The 25040-nt window shown below is 47.6% G+C and overlaps 1 protein-coding gene across 4 annotated transcripts in view; it reads right to left on the bottom strand.

The window, feature by feature from the left end:
• DAG1 (dystroglycan 1) overlaps nucleotides 1-24691 on the bottom strand; it is a 49226-nt gene extending 24535 nt beyond the window's left edge. The window contains exons 1-2 of one of the 4 annotated variants that reach the window (XM_043442043.1): nucleotides 24518-24691; nucleotides 5604-5705 (exon numbers count right to left, since the gene is read on the bottom strand). The gene's annotated coding sequence lies outside the window, so the exon portion shown is untranslated. Of the gene's footprint in view, nucleotides 1-5603; nucleotides 5706-24210 lie in introns of all 4 variants that reach the window. The other 3 variants (XM_043442045.1, XM_043442042.1, XM_043442041.1) reach the window with 3 other exon arrangements.
• Nucleotides 24692-25040: the final 349 nt, after the last annotated feature.

The raw sequence follows: 25040 nt of genomic DNA, 5'->3' as shown, positions 1-25040 counted from the left end.
GCCCTCTCCCCCACTGGCGCCGAGCACCGAGCAGGCCTTCAGCAGATACCAGGGTATAGTGACAGGGTTTCCACTGCATCCCCAAAATGATTCACCAAGCGCAAAGCAAATAATCATCTGACTTCATGCTTTAAGGGCTTTCCTTGTGGCTCAGCTGGTAAAGAATCCCCCAGCAACGTGGGAGACCTGGGTTCAATCCCTGGGTTGGGAAGATCCCCTGGAGAAGGGAAAGGCTACCCACTCCAGTATTCTGGCCTGGAGAATTCCATGGACTATATAGTGCATGGGGTCACAAAGAGTGAGTTAGACACGACTAAACCACTTTCACTTCACTTCACACTTTGAAGTTAAAAGCTGAGCTTTCTGATATTTGTTTCCATTGTTCTGCTGCTGCTACTGCTAAGTCGCTTCAGTTGTGTCTGACTCTGTGCGACCTAATAGACGGCAGCCCACCAGGCTCCCCTGTCCGTGGGATTCTCCAGGCAAGAACACTGGAGTGGGTTGCTATTTCCTTCTCCAATGCATGAAAGTGAAAAGTGAAAATGAAGGTCACTCAGTCATGTCCGACTCTTAGCGACCCCATGGACTGCAGCCCACCAGGCTCCTCCGTCCATGGGATTTTCCAGGCCAGAGTACTGGAGTGGGGTGCCATTGCCTTCTCCGTCCATTGTTCTACAAAAGACTAAAAATAAGTACCCTCACTCAAAACTAACATGCTAATTAGGCTTCAGTGAATTAAGGTTAGAAAAAGATAGTTGACTGCTGGCCTTCCTGACCTAACTAGCTACTCAGATTTCAGAACAGAAGCGTGAGATTAAATATCCGGGAGGCCCCAGCCACTACCAGCTCCTCTTCAGGTCCCCCATTCCCGCAGCCCCCTTTGACCCCACCAGCAACCTCTGAATACAGGCGTCAGGAGCCAGACAGGGGAATCCCAGCCCAGCCCCTGGGACTGAGAGCTCTTGCACCCTCACAGGAAGATACCATTGTTCTAGGTGTTTATCTAGGCAAACACGCAACATTCAACATTAAAAGCTATGACCTGGGTGGGAGGTAGGAGAGAGGTTCAAGAGGGAAGGGACATATGTATACCAATGACTGAGTCATATCGATGCATGGCAGAAACCAATACAATATTGTAAACAAATTATCCTCCAATTAAAAATAAATAATTATAAAAAAATAAAGCTATGAGTTGCTTTTGACTATAATCTTTTTGGGGGCCTCCTTCTTAAGGCCCGACCATCAAGAACATTTCAATCACACCAGAAATGGCCAGATCAACAAACCCTGTTTACAAAATGACAAGACACAACTAGCACCCGCTCCGTTTGCTCAGACTTTCTCGCTAGCAGAATTCCTTCCCTCCCACATATGGCTCTGTCCAACTGGGCTTTCTACCTACCTCAGCCTTGCCACAGCTATAAAATCTTAAGAATCGCAAACTTCTCCGGTCAGTTTTAGGGGTATGCTGCCAAAGGCTGGAGCAAAAAAGCCCAAAGACGGCCTTGCAGACTCTGGGAACCCCCACGCTGGAAAGCCACAGTGCCTCTGTGACCAGGCACCGAAGCAGTGAACAAGACCAATGCTGAGAAGAAGGTCAAGCTATGCGTGACCTCAGAATCAGGCCTGGAGTAGAATGGACTTATATCCGGGTTGAACATAGCTGAAGAAACCCTTGAAGATGCCCTTGTCCTCACCTCCCACTGCTTCTACCTCCTCTTTCTGCAGGCTTTGATCCCTCCCTGAGCACAAAGGAAGAAGTGGGTGTCCACTCAGTAGTAATTATTTGGAAATTCCTTCCTGACTTTTAGAACCCAAGGATTCAAAATTAAAAGCAAAAACAGATAAGGGGAGGACAAATGCAGAGGACCGTCTGTCTTATCAAAAGGGCGCAGACACAATTTACCTCTTCCCAAGTACTGGGGGGACAGTAGCAGCTACCAAGTATTGTACTTCTCAGCAGTGGCCAGCCTTTTCTGATGCACGAAGGTGTTGTTTTCTTCTTCCCCAAAGAGCCGAGATCTTCTAAATTTCCAAGCAAGGCCACCATCAAGCAAGAGTAGACTCCCACCAGCCCAAAGCTTCATTCTTCAGACACTCTTCACATATTCTTTTCCCAAGGATCTTCAACTGGCTTCTAACTCGAGCACCAAGGCACCCTGCACCCTTCCCAGGCTCTAGGTAAATCATTTGTGCTGGGAGCTAACTGCCTCTTCTGTAAATGACAAGTTTATTTCATGTCTTTTCATTGTATACCAAATCCAGTGAACCTTAAAAGTTCTGTGGCCTTAAGAACGGAGCTAATCAAGAGTCAGGAACCTCTTTGCATTTATCTTACACAGGGATAAAGCAGACACTGTGAGGGATTCATGGCAACACAGTCCTTCTAACAGGCTGGCCCCTCAGAGAACCACAGAGATGGCTGCTGCCCACCCATCAGAACGTCCTTGGTCAGAAAAGGAGACAGGAAGGCAGAGAGGTCACTGGCAAAAGAGAAAGTGTGAGTAAACTAGATGGAGCTCTGTTTCTGTCTTCTCAGACCCAAGCTGCCCCCGCAGAGCCTGACTGATAAAAGAGGACTTGGTCTCTGCCTCTCCATGTGTCCTGTAACCTAGTCATCCCTTGATAAGATTTCTGTACAGTAGGCGAAGCCAAGACAAGACAGTCAAGCAACAACCAACAGGAACCAGAGAGAGTGCCCTCCACACCCTGCTCAAGCTGTTTATCCTAAGGCAGCAAGCTAGGCTGGAGACACTTTAGTACACGGAGAACGGCCACAAAGACCACAGTCCTCACTCTCTAGATGCCTCTTGTAGGGTCCTTTCTGGGATTTCACTGACTGTTACAACCCAAGTAGATGTCTCACCATCAACGTGACTCAGAACTGGACAGGGAGCAAAAGGAGCCTCCACCTCCTTGGAAATACTTCTCATCCAAAGGGAGAGAGCAGCCCTCCAGTCCTCTGCCAGGATCACTGCCTGGATCACTGGGATCACCGCCTGCTGTATTCAGCAAATGAGTAGAGGAAAATCCTAACTTCTTTGTGACAAAGAACTAACAAGAGTAAATTCACCGGTCATCAGGAGCATTTATCTAGAGAGCAGTTTTTCTGTTTTCAAGTCAAGGTCTCCTGATAAACTCACACTCCTCAGACACCTCAAGTCACTCAACCTCTCTCAGGCTAAGAAGCAGGAAGTCACCCAGCACGCTCTTGACACCAGAGTTGCCACCTCTCCGACCCCAAAGATTAGTGCAGCTGCAAACTTGAGCAGCAGTGTCTGAGAGGGTCCACCCTGTAAACAACCGCAGCTAGTTCAAAGAAGAGCAATTTAAAGCATGCATATGTTTTTTTTGGTTTACCTGCAATGCGACCAGGGACCTCAGCTATCTTTTGCTTTTACAGACGATTAAGTATTTGATTTTGACACTGACCATGGAGCCAGGAAAGCGATGAGGCCTGAACCTCAACAGGCATCTGAGACTCAGTGAGCACCTCACGCAGGACTGGGGTGCACCTGCCTGGCGCTGGTTATTCCTCTGTAGCTCACATCCTGCGGGATGACCCACAGCGACCAGCAGAGGGCCTGGGCACTGAAGCCTGTAAGTGGTTGGTGCACGGCAATTATTATGGGATGGGGCACAACAGGCTTGAAAGGAATCACGCCTGAAACATTCTCAAGGAGAATGAACATGTTCTAACTTCATCTACACCTCGACAGGGAAGCAGTGGTCCTGCCCAACAGAACCTCAGATGTGGCGGTCCTCTGGGGATGGGACAGGGAAGAGGTCAGTGTTTACCAAAGGTCGCAGCAGTGCAGAGGGCAGAGCTGCCAGCCTAATGCTGCTTACTCAGGAAACCACCCACCTCAGTCCTCCATTAACCAATTAACCCTTCACTATGCCTTCCCTTCTTTATTAAATCCTCAGAATAGTGACAGCCCAGGGGCCATATCTGATTTGTTCACATCGTCTTAACAATGGCACAGGGGGAACACAGGCCAGACCCAGGTCTTCCCACAACACCAGAACCCACCAGGGGGAAACTATGTCAAAGGCCACCTGAAACACTAGGGCATATGGGCTTCATTGCCTTGATGGATACTGCCATTACTCCAAAGCTCTGACAACAGGGTGAAGGACACAGCCTCGTGGAGCTGGGCTTCAGGCAGTCCACAGCCCGAAACAAGGGTCCCTGGCATTGATATTCAGGTATATCTTTCCTCTTCAGAAATTAGCTCAGTAGTTCTGCTAATTTCTGTAATAGTTAAGCAGAAATAATTTTGGAGCAAGTGAAACCTTCTTTTATTTTGTTGCTAAAGTCCATCTCACTCTGTTAATGTCATGTGTTCACTTGTTCCACTTATAGCAAAAATCAAGAACTGGAACCCCTTTATTCAGTTCGAGAAATGCCTTTATTGAACTACAACATGATTAAGTAACTGAATACAAAATTAGATTTATTTTAAAGACTTCAGTAAATAAACATATGTACCGTATGCATCCATATCCTGGCTTCTAATCGCTACTTTAACTAAAAGAAACCAAGGCTCCTTGTGGAAAGGGTTGACACCAGGCCGGGGAAAGGAACCTGAAACATCTTGTTGCACTGGAAATTCAGGAAGTGCTCAAACCATGATGGAGACATGTCAAAAGAACACAGGAGCCAACCTCTGTGTTCCTGCTAGCCAAACCTGGGACAATCTGGGCCTCAAAATGAATAATGTCAAGAATGGGTGATATCACACTAAGTTACCAATGTGAAATCACATACACAAAGCAATGAACAGAAAAGTGAAGGAGGCGGGAAGTCTCTTCTTTGAGTGAGATGACAATACAGAAGGAATGATGGTCTTAGAAGCATCACCGCATGCTGAAAGCAGAGGGTCCAAGTCTGATAAGGAACAGGATATTTACATAGTGTCCTCTCACGAATTACTTATTAATTGCAAAGGAAAAAACCGCAACTTTACAGAGGAAAAAACTGTTAGGTACCTTCCCAGCCAGGGCTGATCATCAGGACAAACTGGCATTGTGTACCTACTCACATGGGGCTGGTTATCAAAGACACTGTTGGAACAAGTGAGGAATCTAAACATGGAATGTAGTAACAGATTAGACATTGTACCAGTATGATATTTCCTCATACTGACAGACATATTGTGGTCATGTAAGAGAATATCCTTATTCTTAGGAAAGACATGATTAGGTAGTGAGGAGTAAAGGAGCATGGTGTTTGCCAATCACTCATTGATGGTTCAGGAGAAAAAAATGTAGATAGAGAGAAAAGAGAATGACAAAGCAAAAAGGCAAAACGGAAACAAAGAGTGACTCAAGGTAGCGTATTTAGGAGTTTCCTGTATCACTCTAGCACTTTTTGTGCAATTCTGAAGTTGTATCCAGATTTTGAGTTACAAAAGTCTGAGCTATGTGACATGAAAAGAAGCGCTAACAGAAAGGAAGGTGGGGCGCGGTCTGCCTCTCCTCTAGGACCTCGGTGCCTCCCGACAAAGCAGCAATGTTCATCAGCAGTTGTGAGGCAAAGTCAGTAGATGAGCTCTGTGAACACTGAGGGCCTGAGTAACCCTCATCCTACCACTCACCTCACACCCTTGCACTCTGTCCACCAGCGTTCCAGGCTGCAGGCTCCAAGCTCCGTGACGACGTGATTCAAAACACAGCCCACCAGGCCCTTAAGTCCTCCTCTATAAGGCAAAATGGGAGTATCTTAAAATCATTTCCCTCTAGAAACACTACAAAGTATACCAAAAAAGGACTTTGTTTATTTGTTTTAAAAGTGACTCGGATGATAATGGAAGAAAATGTCACACTGGGGCCTGAAATTACTACACTGGGCTATGTTTGCTCAAGATTAAAAATAGTTTCATCCTTCCTTCCCAGGAGCCTTCCCTCCTGGAGGGAAAAAACCCCTGACCAGACCTTCACCAAATTCAGAGGCCCCAGAGCTAAACACAAGCTCTGGGCAGGCTGAAACCAGAGTTTCCCAGTATCAGATTTCCCACTAACAATCCCCGGGCATGATACAGAAGACACACAGTAAGCCTTACAATGATGCCATCAGCTGTCAGGTCCTTTGGACTTACTGCAATAAAAGTATTCACATGGAGGTGAAACAGATTTCACCAATATTCTACGACATACGTACATGAGGCTGGATTTCTTCAGCAGCTTTCCACAAATGACACATTTAACCCATCTCTAAACATTTAAACTAGGACATCTCTTTTTATTTCATTCTTAAAAGTTCAAATGGAATCACATAGCTCGTAACTATTACTTTTTACACTTTGCTAGAACCGGAAGACCGCAGCCTGAGTGAGCAGATCCATCTCCTCACCCTCTACTGCTGCCTATGGCACTGCCGTCCACGTATTCTGCGTGTTCTGGTCTGAAGGGTGCGCTCTCCCTCTCAGACATGCATGCTTCTGGCAAGAAACTGGAGGATAAGATCCCAGACGTAGAACTGCTGGGTCAAAGGTTGTGTACCTTAGAACTGCTAGAGACTGGCAAAATACCCTTCAATGTACATTCCGACTGAAACACATGAGTGACTTTTCCCTTACTTTCACTAAAACTGAGTTACTGTTAAACTCCTTCATTAATAACGTGAGATGGAAGAGGAAGGAGGGAGGGACTGGTTGAAAGAATATGAGACAGCCTGCCCCTCTCACGCTGTTGGATTAATGGGCAGAGTGGGCAGCGGGTGTCATAAATTCAAGCTGGGAGTAATGGTGCTTCATAGTTAGCCAGTGTGAAAACAGGGGGGTGTGAGTGTCCAGATGACTAATGAATCAAAACATGGTGCTATGTTTTTCTAGTCAGACTTGACTACCTCAGAGGAAAATTGCTATGGAAAATTTACGAGCTAATTACTCCCAATAATAAGGTATCTGTGGTGTTCTCTGCTCCTATTGTGGGCCAGCCCTGGGCCAGGGTGCCTCCTGGGCCCACCCCAGAACAACTCTGGGCTCAGGGTAGCGGGGACGCAAATACAAGTGCTGAGCCCAGGGAGGACAGGAGAGGGATGCTAGAGGGTACTTGGGGGCTCCCAAGTCTAATCTTCATACTGTAGCTTCACTTTTCTGAAAAACATTAACCTTTTCTAAATCGTATCGCTGAATCTAAGTTTGAGGCCTGTTGTCTTTCAACTTAGGGGCAAGGTCTCAGAGGAATGCTGGAGCCCAGCTGTCCTGGGGGTCACACCCTGCAGACTCTAGCAGCACTGGGGGAAGAACCATCTGTCCCAGGCCAGTGCAGCCATCTGGGACAGGCAGTTGTGTGCCTGAGCACAAAAGAAGTACTCACCAGTCCATTCCCATCTTCCTCTCGGAATTAGCCTAACTTGCACACATGACAATTAACCCAACAGAAAGTGGTGCCCACCACAGTGACGGACATACCAAAGCCCTAAGATGACCTTCCCAGCTCTACACCATGCTGGCTCCCGGTTCAAAAACTGCCGGAAAAGCAGGTGACACAGGCAACTTGATCAAGATGAAGGGTAAAGAGGAACTGGGAACCACACTCTACCATGAGGACCATGATACAAACCCCTAGCAGAGGACACGAGGATAGAGAGGAACAGGAAGCCCTTCAGCAGCTGTTGTGGTTCCATTACCTTTTACAGGTACACATTAAACTACTGATGGATGAAGTGACAGGATGTCTGAGATGCGCTCCAAAACAACGGCGGGGGGGTGGAGGGGGACAACAGTCGGGAGTGTGAATGCGCAAGACTGGCCCATTGATGGATGGAAGTTGACGGATGTTGGGGCTGGTGACAGGCCATGGGATTCATATTACTCTGTCTTTGAGTGCACTTGAAATTCTCCACAAGACCAAAAGCAAAACACAACAAAGGCATACCAAGAAAATTCCCAGCAATTTAAATGTGAAGTATATCTAAATCACTCTTAGGTGTTAGAAGCCATGGAAAAGAATGGCTTTTTATCAGTATTATTCACGACAGTCAAAAGTTAAAGACTACTCACATGTCCACCAACAGAGAAAGCAGTAAACTGTGGTATATTCATATGTGAAATACTATACAACAAAAGAGAACAAACTGCTGTACAGACCCACAAAGATGTCAGATAACATTCAGCAAGAAAAGACAGGCACGTCAAAGTACATATATACATTCTATACCATTCCACTTACATAAAGGTCAAGAGCAGTGTGAGACTTCACTGATGGTCCAGTGGTTAATTAGAACTCACCTTACAATGCATGGGACTTGAGTTCGACCCCTGATGGGGGAACTAAAATCATGCCACAACTAAGACCCAACACAGCCAAAGAAATAAAGGTCAAGAGAAGCAAAACTAGGCTCAAGGCCAGAACAGTGGTTACCTCTGGGGAGATGCTGATTGGGTAAAGGCATGATAGAATCTACTGAAAATATTCTATATCTTAATCTCAGTGGTCTATATATATGTAAAACTGTCAGGCTGTACATTTATGATTTATGCATATTGCTACATGTAAATTTTGCCTCGGCTGTTTTTGATACTAACAATTGAAAAAAAAAAATCAAACACTACTTGTCAGCAGGCGATTCAGAGAAACAGCATCTATAACAGAATCGATTTTCAAGAATGAGATGACTCTACCCTGGCCCGGGATCATTTTGGTTGGGGTCTGCTACCTACCTGCCACTTGTTAACACTTGAGGTAAAAGCAAGGACTTCACTCCTAAGAGTGAAGGACACCAGAGCAGCCAACACCAGAAAACATGGCTTTAACTCCTGCTTCACCACCTAAGCAACTAGTCATAGCTGTGGTCTTGACCTCACCAAATTCTAAGGAATTCAATTCTTAAATGTAATGGTACAGATCTCGAATACAAGAAATTCAGCACTCCCCTCCCCGCTATGCCCGCTGCTGACATCAGCTCCTTTGGGAAGCTCCTGAGCAGTGCCCAGTAGCCTCTCCGGCCCTTCCACCAGCACAGCCCACGCCTCCCTGACTCTGGAATTCCTTACATTCTCCTCCCTAAAGGACAACCCTCAAAAAACTTGGATTCAAGGCAAGAAAACAAAGCCTGGTCGGTCTCCTTAGGCCTAAGCAACCTTGATGCATACAGAGGATGCAAAAATCTGAATGCACCTGGCTTCAAAACTATTGAAGTGTAAAAATAAATGAAATTTTTAATGTGTGACTTAACAGCACAATGAAACCACCACAGGCATGCGGTAAGTGTCATAGTACCGGGAGAAAGCCAGATCAATTCTGGTACATCAATCACAAGACACCTCTTCTCAGGGGCAGTTCCCATCTGAAGGACAATGGGCTTGCTATATATTGGGTTGACCAAAAAGCTCATATGGGATTTTCCATTACAGCGTATGGAAAAACCCGAACAAACTCTTTGGCCAACCCCACTCACAGGTATAGGCCAGCCGTGAGCAGAGCCCTGATCCTTCAGGGCCTCAGGGCAACAGCTGACCTGGCAGCAGCGCTCTGAGGTGACCACGTATTTGGCCCCACACCAGACCCTGGCTCAGCTGCTGCTGCTAAGTTGCATCAGTTGTGTCCGACTCTGTGCGACCCCATAGACAGGAGCCCACCAGGCTCCTCCATCCCTGGGATTCTCCAGGCAAGAACACTGGAGTGGGTCGCCATTTCCTTCTCCAATGCGTGAAAGTGTAAAGTGAAAGTGAAGTCGCTCAGTCGTGTCTGACTCTTAGTGATCCCCTGGACTGCAGCCCACCAGGCTCCTCCACGCATGGGATTTTCCAGGCAAGAGTACTGGAGGGGGGTGCCATTGCCTTCTCCAACCCTGGTTTAGGCTGCCCATCAAATTTTGAGGTAAGCTGGGGTGGGCTTCAGATAAGAAAGCCAGGACTAGTGGACAAGTCCCTGGGCCTGAACCCTGAGGCTACCCTCGCACGGAAGCAACACTCATCTTGGCCCTCCACGTGCCCCCCTCTCCAGCTGCCAGCCAACACCACTGGCAGCCGACACACCTCCCCATCCTGTCAGGCGAGTCTCTGCACCCAGGGCTTGAGACCAGCAGGTGAGGCCACAACCACAGCTCACAAAAGGATCCCACTATCCTCCCAACCTCCCTGGCCTGATGGCGCAGATATGGCGAAAGACTATGGAGTCTGGCTGCTCTCTAAGCTCTGACCACTGGGCCTGTGTGAGCCCTACATGGAGAAGGGAGAGGCGCTGCCCTGGGGAGAAGGGTCAGTGTGGAGGAAGGAGGGAGGGCCTGGGAGGGCCCTCTGTGAACCCACCTCGGTGAATTATGTTGTTTTTTAAAGTCACGACTCTTGTTTCGTGTTTATTTATTCATTCATTAATTTTTGGCTGTGCTGGGTCTTCGTCCCTGAGTGCAGGCTCTTCTCTAGTTGCAGTGCAAGGGCTTCTCGTTTTGGTGAGTTCTCTCATTGCGGCTTAGGGGTTCCAGGGCGTGGGGCTCAGCAGTTCTGTGGTGCACAGGCTTAGCTGACCCGTGGCATGTGACATCTTCCCAGACCAGGGATCGAACCCATGTCCCCTGCACTGGCAGGCGGATTCTTAACCACTGGACCACCAGGGAAGTCCCATCAACGAATTAGACCAGAGAACACATCCAGCCTTTTCCCCTTGCCACACCTGTTACACCCGTACTGGGGAAACTGGTTTGACAAGGATGGCGGAGCCACTGGGAGGCTGAGCTGGCCTGGCCTCTCCTCAGGCCCCACTGTCCTGCCACAGAAGTGGCGCTCCGGGTCCCTGCCTGTGAGCAAGATGTGGAACAAAAGGAAAGCAAAGGCCCAAACCGCCTCCACCTTGCCAGAAGGACCAGGGCTGAGATCCATCGAGCCTTTAGATCCAACTGCCGATTCACACTGAGCACAGATAAGGGCGTGCTGACCTGCACCCTGGGACACAATTGCTCAATCTGGACTGGGAGAGATCCCAGAGGTCTAAGGGCCCAGGTTCTACAGCAGGTAACTGCCAGGAAACAGGACGAGGGGGGGAGTGTATATAAAGAAACTTAAAACACATGTCAATTAACAAAAAATGAACAAATTAAACTGCAGTGCCTAAGGACAGACATTTGGGAGAATAAAACCATCAAAAAAAAAAAAAAAAGTAAGGAAATGGCTACAAAAGGACAGGAGGGGATCACCTTGGGAAGGAAGGGAAAAAGCAGGCTGTGGCAGGATTGGGGCTCACCGGAAGCCTCTGGGGAAACAAATAAAACTCTTTTCTTGACCTTATAATTTACTAAGCTCTACTTTTTTTGGAGGGGGGTGGTCTTGTTTTCTCCATTTTTATTTTTTACACTAGTGAAGTTTTTTCCAAGTCAAAAATATATTAAATAAATAAGATGAAGTAAACTAAAACTGGGCTTCCCTGGTGGCTCAGCTGGAAAAGAATCCACCTGCAATGTGGGAGACCTGAGTTTGATCCCTGGATTGGGAAGATCCCCTAAACAAGGGAATGGCTACCCACTACGGTTTTCTGGCCTGGAGAATTCCATGGACTGTATAGTCCTTGGGACCGCAAAGAGTCAGACACAACTGAGTGACTTTCACTTTCAAACATAAAACCAGTCCTGGAAGAGCTTGAGGGCTTTGTGAAGCAGCATTTGCAGAAAGAGAACTGCACCAGGAAGTCTGAAAAAGAGAGGGTGGCCTCACAGGCAACTGGGAGGGGACCTCCTCTAATTCAGGGGTTTGGCCTTGGGAACCACCACTGGCGGCTCACCCAAGACCCACACTCTCCAATAGCTCTGCAGCTTGTTAAGCTGGTATTGCAGCCATAACTGGTTCCGACGGGCAGAGTAAATAAAGGTACTATAGTTTTTTAAACTGGGTGCCCCCAAATCCTGACATGTCTAGTGATTAGTCCCTTCACAGCAGATCTTCCTGACTCCCAGGGCCTGAAGGTTTTAACTTGCTCCCTTGGCAAAGCACACGAACACTGCCTTTCAGGCCCCTCAACTCGGGGCGAGTCCAACGTCACAGCCTCTGTTTCTGTTCAGTTGGCTCTATCTATGTGGCCCGAACTCTGTCACCTCAGGGTTGGCCAAAGTCACTATACCCGTCTCCCACCCCTACCGCTAGCTGACCTGGCCCATGGTGGCCTCCAGTTCCCACCCCTCACCATCCCCAGACAGTAACCCCTTGCACACCTGCCTCCTCCGCTGACTTGGGGATTAACAACGCAAACAGAGCAAGGTTCCTCCACACACTGGGAGTGATTTTCTCCCTCCCGACCTCTCTTCTAAAGTCATGTTACCTAATTCCCCTCCCATCTCCTCTCGCAGCTTCCCCAATTATCCCCAAAGTCCCCCCGCAACACACACACTCTCATCCAAATCAGCACCAAACCAAAACGGTTCCCCACAGTTAACTCTGCCAACTCCCCAAAACTCCACCGTGAAGGCCCCACCAGAACCACGACTAAGGTACGCATCAGGGTCAGGAAAGAGTCCCAGAGGTCACAGACACCTCAGTGCGTACCTGGATGTCAGCCTGGCTTTGAAAATAATCTATCACTGCCTGCCAGCTCTCTAAGGGCCTCTCCCTGAGCTCTCACATCACTCACCTTAAAATATATATACAAAATACAAATGACCTTAATCCAGTCACCCACAATATCTGGCAGTTTTAATACTTCTGTGCTTCAGACAACCGAAACGAGCAACCTAGCGAAGGAACGTGGGACATCACTATGTACACCTCTGGGCGTCCTGCTTTCTCCACCCCAGATCCAAACCTGAAATCAAACTGCCAAGGTCAATGAACCCCCTCACAGTGATAAGGAGTCTGCAGTGCCTTCAATAAAAATGGACTGCTTCCACAGCAGGGTTTTCTTCTCTTGTCCTCGTCAGCTCCTCACAGTGGCCTCCTCTGTGCGGCCCTGCCCTGACCCAGAGCTACTCCCGGGCTGGGAGAAGCCCTGTAGGATCTGCTTCCTTTCAGAAGATTTAGTGACCATTTACAGATTTTCTGCTCCCCTCTGGGGGGTATCATGTCATTTTCTTTGATAACAGCCAGCAGCTTTATCCTCAATGCCTCTAAAAAAAAGGTCAGAGACCAAATGCCTTCACTATCTGGAAATCACCTGGAGCCTTCTCCAGTAGGAACCCACAGGCAGCTCCCTCTGGACAGAGAATCATACAGCCTGGTGCTTTCACTATCTGGAGGCTGGAACCCAGTTTTTGTCTTTAGGATAATTAGCCTCCACTCAGAAATCAGGCAACAGTGCATGTACCCTTATCTTCTTTATATTCAAGCTCTGTTTGTCCCTCAGGGAGTCAAGGAAGCCCCAAGCACTTCAGGTTTCCAGGGAGGATGCTGACTTTACAGAGTAAGGTTCTGACATTCCAGACTAAATTCATCCTACTAAACAAATTTTAGGTCTTAAAATTCCTGTTCTAAAGAGTTCCAGCCCTACAGCTCAGCTGGACTGTATGTTCCAGGTACAGAAACTGCTGCTGCCCAACATTCAACCAGGCACGCCCACTGGCTCCAGGTCTCTTAAAATACATCTGCTGGCTGAAAAATCAGTTTTATAAGTCAGGTAGTCGAGAAGTCATATGGTCACATGGGGAAAACATAAGTACATGTTAAAAAAAAAAAAAAAAGCATACGTGTAGCCCTTTGAAAACCAAGGACTTTTCAAACCAGGCGTGCAGTGCAGTTGAATATTCAGAGAGAGATAAATATTATACCAAAAAAATAAATAAATAAAAGGAAACCAAGCACTTATAGTCAATCAATTCATATGACAACCTTGCCAGGCTGAGCTCCTTCTACTGCACTAGTGAGGCTCGGGAAAACGCTGGGCACATCAAAGAATCACCAAAGGAGCTCCTTACAAATATAAACAACACTGTCTAGTTACCGAAATCCTTGATCCTCAAACTATTTTTGTCTTTTACTCATCTTGCTGGGGCCAGTCCCTCCTGGATCAGCCACCCTAAGAAAAACACCACAGCGCTCAAAGCTCCACAGCTGAGTGAGCAGTCAAGCCAGTGTTGCTTTTTGGGAAGCACAGATGGGAGAATCCCATGGACAATGGAGCCTGGACACAGAAGTCCACAGTTGCAAAGAGTTAGACATGACTGAAGTGACTTAGCACAATGGGCTCATAGTCTAAGGCTTTGAAAAAATATATATAAGATACTAACCTGGTACACATAAAATATAATCTATTACATATGTAAAATAAACACAATTTTTAAAAACCCTGAATCAATCACTTAGCCTAAGAAACACGTCCAGCCTTTATTAAATACTGGGCTTCCCTGGTGGCTCAAATGGTAACCAATCCGCCTGCCATGCAGGAGACCCAGGTTCGATCCCTGGGTTGGGGAGATCCCCTGGAGAAGGGAAGGGCAACTCACTTTAATATTCTGCCTGGAAAATTTCATAGACAGAGCAGCCTGTTGGGACAGAGTCCAAGGGGTTGCAAAGAGTCAAGATGCGACTGAGCGACTAATACTTTTTTTATTGTTATTAAATACTGGACTCTCAAGTTTACACCAGAAAAAGGACAAGTGTAAGAATAACAGGTAGCAATTATGGAGAGGTGTAGGACTCACTACCAGAAAGTTTTACTTTCTCTTCAGCAGCCTACGGGGACGAGATTATCTCCGGATTGTACTGAGGCAGGGGGGACAAGGAAGCTCCGGACCTCTGGCAGATTCCCTTCTCAGGCTCAGGTTTCCACTGCTGAGGGTACTCGGTGTTTTCACTGACCAGCCTCATCGAACTTGTACCACAGATCTTGCCTGTCTTGCTGAAAAGAAAGGGCCTTTAGTGGGTAGACCTCACTTCTTGGGAGGTCACGGCCCAAGAGACCATAGCATGACAAGGCACTATCTGAAAGAATAACTCTCCTTTAGAAAACTCAATATCATTTATAAAAAGAGCTGGCATCTACAATGTGATCTCAGCACAGCAAGTTTCATTCCTTTATTTGATAAAAAAGAGTGCCACTCCCAATCTTAAAATGGAGAAGGAAGCAGATCACTCTGCTCAGGTAGCAGGTTAAAATAGGCTAGAAATTTTTTTTTTCCTGTAATACAAGAAAAAAAAAAAGTAGGAGGAAGGTAAACATCCAGGGCAATGCAAGTACCAGCTGCTCCTTTCACAAGACACTTCCCAGAAAACAAAGAAACTGTGCATGTTGAAGCATCATAGGAAGAATGGATTTTTTTTTTTTTTAACTATGATCAAGAACAATTTCAAATCCAGGCATTTGTGGTACAGTGGGTAGCTTAGCTGCCTTCCAAGAACAATTTCCAGGACCGTTCCAAAGTCAACCTACCTGGGTTTTAGAGGAGCAAATTTCTCAGTAGTCTCCCAGGCAATCAATATAGACCTCATGTAGAAAAGGCCTTCGCCAACTCCAGGAAGGCCTGACTGGGCCTTCTCCATCTTCCATTCCACTCGCTCAAGTGCCCTTCACAGAACCTGTTAAACAACTGCTGATGACAAACCTGGCTCCTTATCTGAAGCCAACACCCTCGAAAGAGAAGCAGCCAGTGACCTCTATCTGTTCACTCTTTAAGTCATTAAGGTCTCCCTTAAATCATTACCTCTTTCATTTTTTTTCCATTTTCCAAGGACACACTGGCCTGGGGTCAGGAGAACCATCTGATGGTTAATGCAGTTTGGTATCAAGAGAAAGCTCCCGTATCCAGAACAAACCTGTTTTTTAAAAAGCTGAGTCTCAGGACTTCCCTGGTGGGCCAGTGGCTTAGACTGCATTCCCAATGCAGGGGGCCTGGGTTCGATCCCTGGCCAGGGAACTAGATCCCGCATGCCACAACTGAGAGTTCTGCATGTCACAGCTAAGACCCAGTGCAGCCAGATAAATTGAAAAAAAAAAAAACTTAAGTCTCTCTGGCTTCTCCATCCCATATTCTGGCATTCCACATCTTCAACAAGTTCTACAGTTGATTAAGGCCAAAATAAGTTTTTCCCCAGCTCCACTGAGATACAACTGAAGGCCAGAATAAATTTGAAAAGCAAGAATCTGAAGTCCAATTTCATTCACAAATAGATTAATCTGATGCTTCCCAGTGGATTCAGAACACAACAAAGGCCTGGGGCAACTCCCCAGCCTCCTGTGACCAAGCAGTCAGTCACCCTTGAGAGCAGCAGGCCTGCCTCTCCAAATATGGCCTGAGATCTGCCACAAGAGTGAGCTCAGCCCTGGAAAGGGGTCCACAAGAATGCTGACCAAGACATGACAAAATCCGAGGGCAGCCCCGAGGGCAGTCACAGCACAGACACCGTGGCTGAGAACACTCCTGAATGGCAGGGCAGCCTGTGAGGACACAACAGCTCATCGGGCTCGTGGCCCCCTCAGCATCCCGTCGCCACAGCAGACTGAAGAGAGGCCACGGCAGGCCGGACACTTAAGTGGAGGGCTGTGCACAGCCACAATGGGCCCCATTCTCCCTGGAAGCGCATGGCAGGAGGGGAGAGGGGAGGCCGGGACATTCCTTCACCCCCTCACATGGAGGGAAAGGCCACAGGCAGCCCAGGGCAGCAGAGGCCTGCCGGAGACAGCCTGAGCAGCCATCTTCCTTTCGAGCTGCACACGCCAGAAGGACCCCTCCTGAAAAGCCAGAAGGGAGTCCTGAGGTGCCACCGGATTAAGTCATGTGGATTAGGTGGCCTACACAGGTGTCCTCTCTCTGGTCAACAGCATCCAGCCAGAAGGGAAAAAAAAACACACACTCAGGCACCCCACGGTCCCCGTCAGCCCAGGGCTCATGCTGCAAGAACAATCAACTTTTCCTGCTAAAGATTTCTTCCCAGTGCCCAGGAACCCAGTGACTTTTTAGACTACTTTTAAAACTGGATAAAGCACATGTTCAGACTGGCAAACACAGTGTGTTAAGTCTATATTATTGACCCTTCTGACAAAATATTGTGATCTTTTCCAGGTAAGCAGAAGCAACAGCTGGGAATAACCAAGAGAAGGAAAGGAGACAGGAATTCTGTTATCTGCGCCTTTAATGAATTCTATTTTTAGATTTTTAATAAAGAGTTTCTAGTCTCCTCCTACCAAATTTCTCTACTCAGGCAAGTCAGTCTTCCCAACATTGCTCAAAAGTCTAAAAATAAAAGACACTTAGTCCAGGATGCTTAACGTAACAGGTAGAGCAAAGATCTCAACACTTCCTCATTTTTCACAAGACCCAGGATGCCCCCCTGTTCAAGGACTACTCATCAGGCTAGTCTCCACTATTCAAAACTCCAGTAAGTGAGGCTCCCTGAGGTCAGAGCAGATCCAATGCAAAGACAATCCACCAGCCCAAGCAGAAACAGGCACAGGATATTTACAGCGACAAGAGACGAATGCTTTATGAAAGCATTTCTTGTATAGTAAGGGCCCAGAAAATGGATGGTGTACCACGTGCTGATTAATAGCCAAATAAAAACAAAATAGTATTTGCAATTCTATCACTGACTTCATCATTTTCCTTGGCAAAAACTGGCTGAAGACTCAACCCAGCCCTGGAGAACAACTAGGCTAATTAAAAGAAGCATTTCCGAAAACCAAGGCAGAACTGGATCACTTCTGCCACAGACAGCCTTGGGAGCCTCCTTAAGTAATCCTTTATCAACCTCTGGAATCCCTGGGGGAAATGTTCCCAGTACAGTGAGAAGTAAAACAGAGACAACTCTAACATTTGCCAAAACAGGCATCCTCCAATTCCACGAATTTGTTTCAATGCATATACATTAACACCAGCTATTGGAAAGGACTCTGTAAGCAGCGTTTCTTATCTGTGGATTCCCATACTCCATACACAAAAACTCAACATCCACAGAAATGAAGAGCAAATGCCAAAACAGACGAAAATGGGCACTGGCCTCTTTCTCCCTGAGTATGATATATCCTTCCAAAGGCTTCACTCGTCCTTAAGCTTCCCTCAACTGGCACACTCCCCTACACTTAGGGTATCCGAGGGCTGTGACTACCTCAGGAAGAATGAATCTGTGGCTACACATACCCCCAGTGGCAGGGAATATTGAGTCTTGGCCTCGATGCAGCTCTAAAAATTACACACACATGCAAGTCACAGAAAAGGGACTAGGGAAAATGTACGCAGTGCTTAAAAAATGACATTCAATACAAACCTGCCTTACTTGATGTTATAAATGGGCTCCTTCAAAACTGTAAGTCACACTACATTTTTTCCAAAAGTTTTATATTTATAGTGTGGAGGTAAGAAAAAGATTCTTAAAAAAAATGTACAAAGGTGTCAACTGCAATATTATCTACTATAACTAAAGTAAGATTAACAACCGTGTAAGAACTGAAGACAGGTTAACCATCAGAAATGATATATTTGTAGAACAATGAATACTATAATGCTGGGAGGGCAAAAGCAAGATTAAAAATTAAATTTTAACTCAGTAAAAATGCTGCCCAAGGGCCATCTCTGGAGGACACCTAGGAATCAGGGGATGCCGGCTGCTTCTAGGGAGGGGAAGCAGGGACTGAGGGGATAGATTGAAGAGAGATTTCTTTCCCCTGTACAAAAATCCTTTAGAACTTTTTGAGATTAACCATGTGTTAGCAGTTGCTATTTAAAGAAGGAATAAAGTTGGGGAAGACAAGAGATTTTCCCCTTACTTTCAACTTTTATCTTCCATGTTTCTTTTTTTAAATACATGGATTATTTAATACAGCTTTTGCTCCACTACAGTGTTTTAAAATTCCATGATCATTTTGCCAAGTACGTGATTATCCCTCATCTTGCTTTAGCAGCAATCTCCCTTTCCAAGTATCTTTCTTCAGGCTCTAGTGCCAGGCTGCTTTAAAAGCCTTATCTTAAGGGGACTTCCCTGGTGGTCCAGTGCTTAAGAGTCCTCACTTTCACTGCAGGGGGACTAGGATCCCGCATCCCGTGCAGCAAGGCCAAAAAAAAAAAAAAAAGCCTTATCTTCCTGGAGAGCAGAAGCCCTACAGGAAAAGAAGGAACCAATATTGGTGAATGTCCACAACCAAGGCAGCATTACATACACCACAACCACCACCTCCAGAGGAAGTAGGGCGTGCCACTCAATCTGCCCACACCACCAGCCACCCTTTATTGCCAAAGGATGACAACGAAAATGAAATGTCTTCTGTAGAGTCAATCCAGGATCAAAAAATTATAAACAGTTTCAAAACGTACAAAATTAATTTCAATGTCTAAAATTCAGACAGGGGTATTTTCAAAAATAATTAGCTCAAGAAGGTATAACTGAGAAGCAAAACCTCAACACCATTAAATGCATCACAGGATGTGCAGGTTAAAGACACTGTCATAAAAATGATTTTTTATATTCAGCTGATTATTCCCATTAGGATTCTACTTGTAAAATATAAATTAAGTCAACATACTGCAAAAGTTCATTCAGATTTACTTCACTCCAGCAGAGAAGACAGGACAGTTTCATCAACTTAGACATGCTCAGTTCATGATACTGTACCATGGCATGCCATCCATCCTTCCACCCTAGACCCAGAGCAAAACTAAGAAAATGCTTAGCTCTCTCAAACCCAAGGAGTGGGAAAATAGGAAACCCTAGTCACTAGGGCTAAATTAAGCCCTCTGGCTGGTGTAATTTTGTAAACTACTCTAAAATCCTATTTATAGAAATTGCTATCTGAGCAGTATCACTGACTAAATGATCAGAGTGAAGAGTGGTCACAAAGGCGAAGCAGGTTATGAAACTCACAGGAAGACGACTTTAAATTAGTGCCCAAAGGCAAGGGCACACAAAGACCTACTGGGAAATGACCAGATTAACCACTTGCATATACAAAACCACCACCATCTTGTTCCAGGACTGGAGTGTCAACCCAGGAAAAGCAGAGAAAGATGGGGTTAAGCAACAACACAGTAACACTTGCAGAGGCACAGAAATACTTCTGAACATGGAGGAGGGAGAAATCCTTGACCAATACACAGAGCACCTAGAAGCCCACACTATCTGTATTCTCACTCTGAGTTCCCTTATGGTTCAATACTCTAGTCCCCCTCTGGGTCCCCTTCTATGTTCACATCAGCATTTCTTAATTCTCTGATACTCTGGAAGCCTCCAGCCTCCAAGCGGCTACCCTCTGCAGTGGCTCAAATCTAAACAACATATCCCGGAACCTGGAATATTGAATCAAACTTCTCATTGTTGACTTCCTACACTGGTTAGGGGAAAAAACTCTTAAGACAGGACTTCCCTAGTGGTCCAGTGGCCAAGACTCCGCTCTCCCAGTGCAGGGGCCCGGGTTTGATCCCTGGTCGGCGAACCAGATCTCACACGCCCCAACTAAGACCTGGCACAGCAAATAAAAATAATAAATAAATAAATCTTTAAAAAAAAAAAAAAAAACTCATAAGACCTCACTCTTATTCTTGCCCACCCGCAAAATGAGTCTACCACCACTTGCCATTCAGCTAGGCTAGTTATGTGCTTCTTATCAAGAAGGCTATTAAAAAAAAAAAAGAAAAAATGACCAACTTAAAAAGGAAGCATGGGGTAAAGGGGCTCTAATGTCACACCATGATGGGACACCTTTAGTTTGCCTTGCACAGGTCAAATGTGCAAGTCACTTGTCAATTCTTTACCTGAAATTCAGTCTAAAGCTACATTACACCCACCATGATTCTGAGTATCCAAGAGTATAGATGTTTCCCTCTACCTACCAAGTCGGTCAACAAGTTGTGCTCTCTTTCGTAAGTTCACCTCTTTTTTGCCCTGTTGCTTGCCTGCCACAGAAACTCAAGCCTTCCCCACTTCAGGCAGTCTAGGGGCCCTTCTTAATTTTTTTTGTTGTTGTTGTTGGCCATGCCACATACCTTGTGGGATCTTAATTCCCTGACCAAGGATTGAACCCAGTCCTCTGCAGTGACACGCAGGGTCCTAACCACTGGACCACTAGGGATTCCCTAGGGGCCCTTCTTTATTCTGAGTTTCTCAAGTCCTCATCAGTGCTTGGCTAATGCAGCCTTATATCCTCATCTTTTTACTATCTCCTACCTCTTTCACTCATTGGTAGATCCCTGCTGGTACCAGCAGGTCCCTAACATCTGCTGAACTGGGTCATCTTGAACTTTCTTCATCTCCACTGCCCTGCTGACCCCTGCTCTAGTTCAGAGCCACTATCTCCCCAGTGGACCACAGCAGTAACCAACCTGTCTCCAATCCAGCCCAACCTCAAGATTAACATTGGGGGCGCACTTCTGAAAACCCAGAGCTGACCCCAACACAGTTGTGTTTTAAGATCTCCAAGGTTTCCTGTTCTTCCATAACATCAAACTTCTCCATGTGGCCTTCTCTCTCCCACTCAACCTTCCAGAACATACAGAAAAAGAGCCCAGCCTTCTCCCCCTGGACCCTTTCCTCTGTTCATTTTTCTTCCACACAATTGTGACCTTCTTGCCACCACTCCTCCATCAATCAAACCATTAACCCTTCTTGAAGGTCTAGCTCAAATGTAGTTCTCCCCTAAGGTCTGTCCTCTCTGACCTAGGACCCAAGTTCATTGGCTTACTTCAGTACAGTGCCCAGAGCCACCAGCTCAGGGCTCAAGAAGGCTCTGACAAACCCTAGATTTCTGAAAATGGCCCCTCAGAGCATGTTCCTAGAGTTCCATGTGGGATCACTGATCACTTTCTCATTTCTCATCTCATTCTGCCCACCACCAAACACCCAGGCTTGGTCTTTGCCAGAGAAGGACCCACCTGAGACCACCATTATTAGTCTGCTACAACACAAACACAGATGGGTATAGCCAAACGTCCAACCAGGGTTCAAATCCTAATTCCACCACCGTGTGACCTTGGGAACATTCCTTCATCTGTGACTCAGTTTGCTAAGCCACTGGAAAGGACTCTCAGAAGCATTCACAATAACGCATGTAGAGCAGAAACTCAGAAGGCCCTTGACTGTGCTGGTGTAGATCCACCGCATCACTGATCCAGAGCTCAGGAAAGGCTGGAATGACTGTGAAGTGAAAGGAATGAACATGCTCTCATCTATCTCAATATGGATGAACACATATTTATTTACTTCAGGGGTTAATATACCAGCCCTGCCCAAGAAAAACTGCGATGCCCCCAGTTCAAATGAGAAATAAGGCTGTTTAAGGTTAACAAAAAAAATGCCATGCTTCTCCTTTCGTAAACAACAACCCCAGTCTAAGTAGCCCGAGTGTCCCTTCAAATTCCACCATATTCAATGTTCAAGAGATACTAGCAAATTTACAGAAGAGGTGATTTAAAGCCTTGGTCATGTTAAATATTCTAAATTGAGCCTCCTCCCCCATCACAGCTTGGAATTCCCTCTGCTCAAACTTTTCAGCCAGTCTCCTCAACTGGCTCCTTCACCCTCATCTGTCCTCTAAAGGTTTAACTCAGAGACAGAGGTCCTTTTCCCATCCTCTCCCACCCACTATGTGGCCACCAGCAAGACCTTTCTAAACGTAGGTCTGGGCCACACCACTCCACCGAGGAAAACCCTTCCCAGTCTCTGGCACCTTGAATATGAAGTCTGAACTCCTTGGCACAAGAGAAACGCCAGGGGCCCCCACCTCTCAAGCTGGAGGACTCACAGGTGCTATTTTAGGCCCTCAGGTACATATGGTTCCCTGGGTCAGGACCTTGCTGTCCCCCAGCTAATTTCTGCTGGCCCTGCAAGCCTTGGCTCAGGAATTCCCTCTCTCCTCAGGCTCCCAAGAACCATCTGAGCGGGCAGACACTATCAATCATAGGTTCCCCATCCCCCACTGTCCACCATACCGACTTCCCTAAGGGCAGAACCAGGCTCTTTTATAGGGCTGGCCAAAAAGATTGTTAGGGCTTTTCTGGAAAAGTGTATGGACAAATCTCAATGAACTTTTTGGCCAACCCAATACATGGGTCCCCTGGATCTACCACAGAATCTGGTAAGTAGTGAAGCCAAGTATTTGTTAAATGAATGAATGTATTTTGCCAAATCAATTTTTCAGAACAGTGAAGACTGGCTCTCTGCCTCTTTCAACAGAGGTACACAGAAACACAAGCTTTCATGTTCCAACCAGATGTTTGTTGCTCAAATTGCATTGCTTACATCTCCTTTCAAACAGTATCCTGCAGGCCTTCAACAGGCTCATCGAACTCCCTCCCCAAATCTCACTGCTCCAAGAAATGGCTCCTCAATCTCCTTTAAGCATGCAGGCCAGGAGCTCTGATTACTTGGCTCCAAGGCCAGCAAAGTTCAATTCAACTTCTCCATATTCAAACTATGCCTCCCATGTTGAACTCTTCTTTTTATTTATTTATTTATTTTTGAGCTCTTTTTTTTTTAAAAAAAAAAAAGGACATTCCAAAATTACCTCTCAACAGCTAAGCATAGAACAACCTGATAAAGTTACAACAACCCATCTACACCAAACTCCCAAACACCTGGTAGCACATTCAACTCTTTATCTGAACTGATGTCCTGTAAATACCACCTCCCTGCACAGAAGTCTGGCTTCCAAGCCAGGAATCATGTCTACTCGCTTATTTAGGGAAACAGCAGGCTGGGCTCTTAAGTTAGAACTCTAAGCTATAACCGTGTTGCCCCAGGCTGTAGCTCTCACCAAGGCCAAACTTCACGGTCACCATTAAAACTCATTCTGAGGTTCACAAGTCGAAGAGCTTCTCAAGTCATAGAGATTAAAATACGCATTTTAAATCAGTAGCTGAGTTGTTATGAAATTAACTTGAAATTTACGGCAGAAGACTTCTAAACACAGAGAGCCATTTCTCCGGAGACATTTTCCCAAATATTCCCGCAGGTGAAGATGGTTTTCCAAACACTAAGTGGAAAGGTGAAAAGGTAGCAGCAGGCTTCCAAAGAAGCCCCAAGTGTGTCCGTGTGTGAAGGGGTGACCCCACGCCTCTGAGCTCAGGCTCCGGCAGTTGCGGCGCCCTTCCCCGCCTCCTGAGCGGGCTCAACGCCCCATCCTCGGGATCTGGCCAAGCTGGGAGGCGCGACCCTCGGTGGAAGCCTGGGAGGCAGTCCGCAGGCCGGCCGCACACGCCCGCTGCCGACGCGCAGGCCCCGCGTTCCCGGGAGCGCGGGCCGGGCTGAGGCCTGGCCCATCGCCGCGGCGCGCAGCCCGGGCCCGGACTATGGACGCCCCCAGCCTGCGCCTGAGGGGCCGAGAGCAAGGGACGGCTCTACCCGGGCCCCGCCGCCGCCTCACCCGCAAGGACGTCCGCGACCGTGTCCCCGCCCCGGGCCAAACAGCGAGCAGCAGCAGGTGTTCCTCGGGAGGCTCCGCCGGAGACAGAGATGGGGGGCCCGAGCTGGCAGGCTCGGCGGCAGTGCACGGGCGGCGCAATCACCGAGCGCCGCCGGGCGGGCCGCGGCAGGTGCTCGCTCTTTCCGGCCGAGACACGCTGCCGCCGCCGCTGCTCCCCGGGGACTCGGCGCGAAGCTCCCGCTGCCGCCGCCACCGCCGAGCCCCAGGAGCGCGAGCGCCGCACCGCAGCCTCCGCGCGAGCACGTACCGGGCGGCGAGAGGGCGCGGAGCGCGAGGGCGGGGCGCGCGACCGAAGCCTAGCAACCCCCTGACACGCGAGTGCCGCAGCCAATCCCGCGGCCAGCTCCGCGCGGCGCCGACCGGCAGTCCCCGCGACGCCCGCTTCTGCCTGCGTCGGCCGCCCCGCAGCGCGCCGCACCCGCGCACAGGCCCCGCCCCCGTCAGCGCCGCTCCGCTCATTGGCCCGCCACGCCCCCACTCGAAAGGACACGCCCCCATCCTGGAAATCCCGCCCGCGGCCAGCCGGGTCGGTCCCCGGGACACGCCTCGGCCCGTTCGGGTCGCCCGGAGAGCGCAGGACTGGGGGTGGGGGAGGGGCTCCCCACCCAACCTCAGGCATTTGAGCGTCTGAGAGACATCCAGCCTACCCGGGTGGTCAGGCTGGATAACTTGGCCCGGCCGCAACTGGCCACCCATAGACTGCCTTCCGCCTTCCTGATTTCCCTCAAACTCAGATCAGGTTATTTGTAAGCCAAGAAAACAATCAGGAA

The sequence above is a fragment of the Cervus canadensis genome, chromosome 22 (assembly GCF_019320065.1).
Source record: "Cervus canadensis isolate Bull #8, Minnesota chromosome 22, ASM1932006v1, whole genome shotgun sequence".
NCBI lineage: Eukaryota > Metazoa > Chordata > Mammalia > Artiodactyla > Cervidae > Cervus > Cervus canadensis.
Note: the sequence above shows the minus strand (reverse complement) of the source record. Positions and strands in the feature narration are given on the sequence as shown.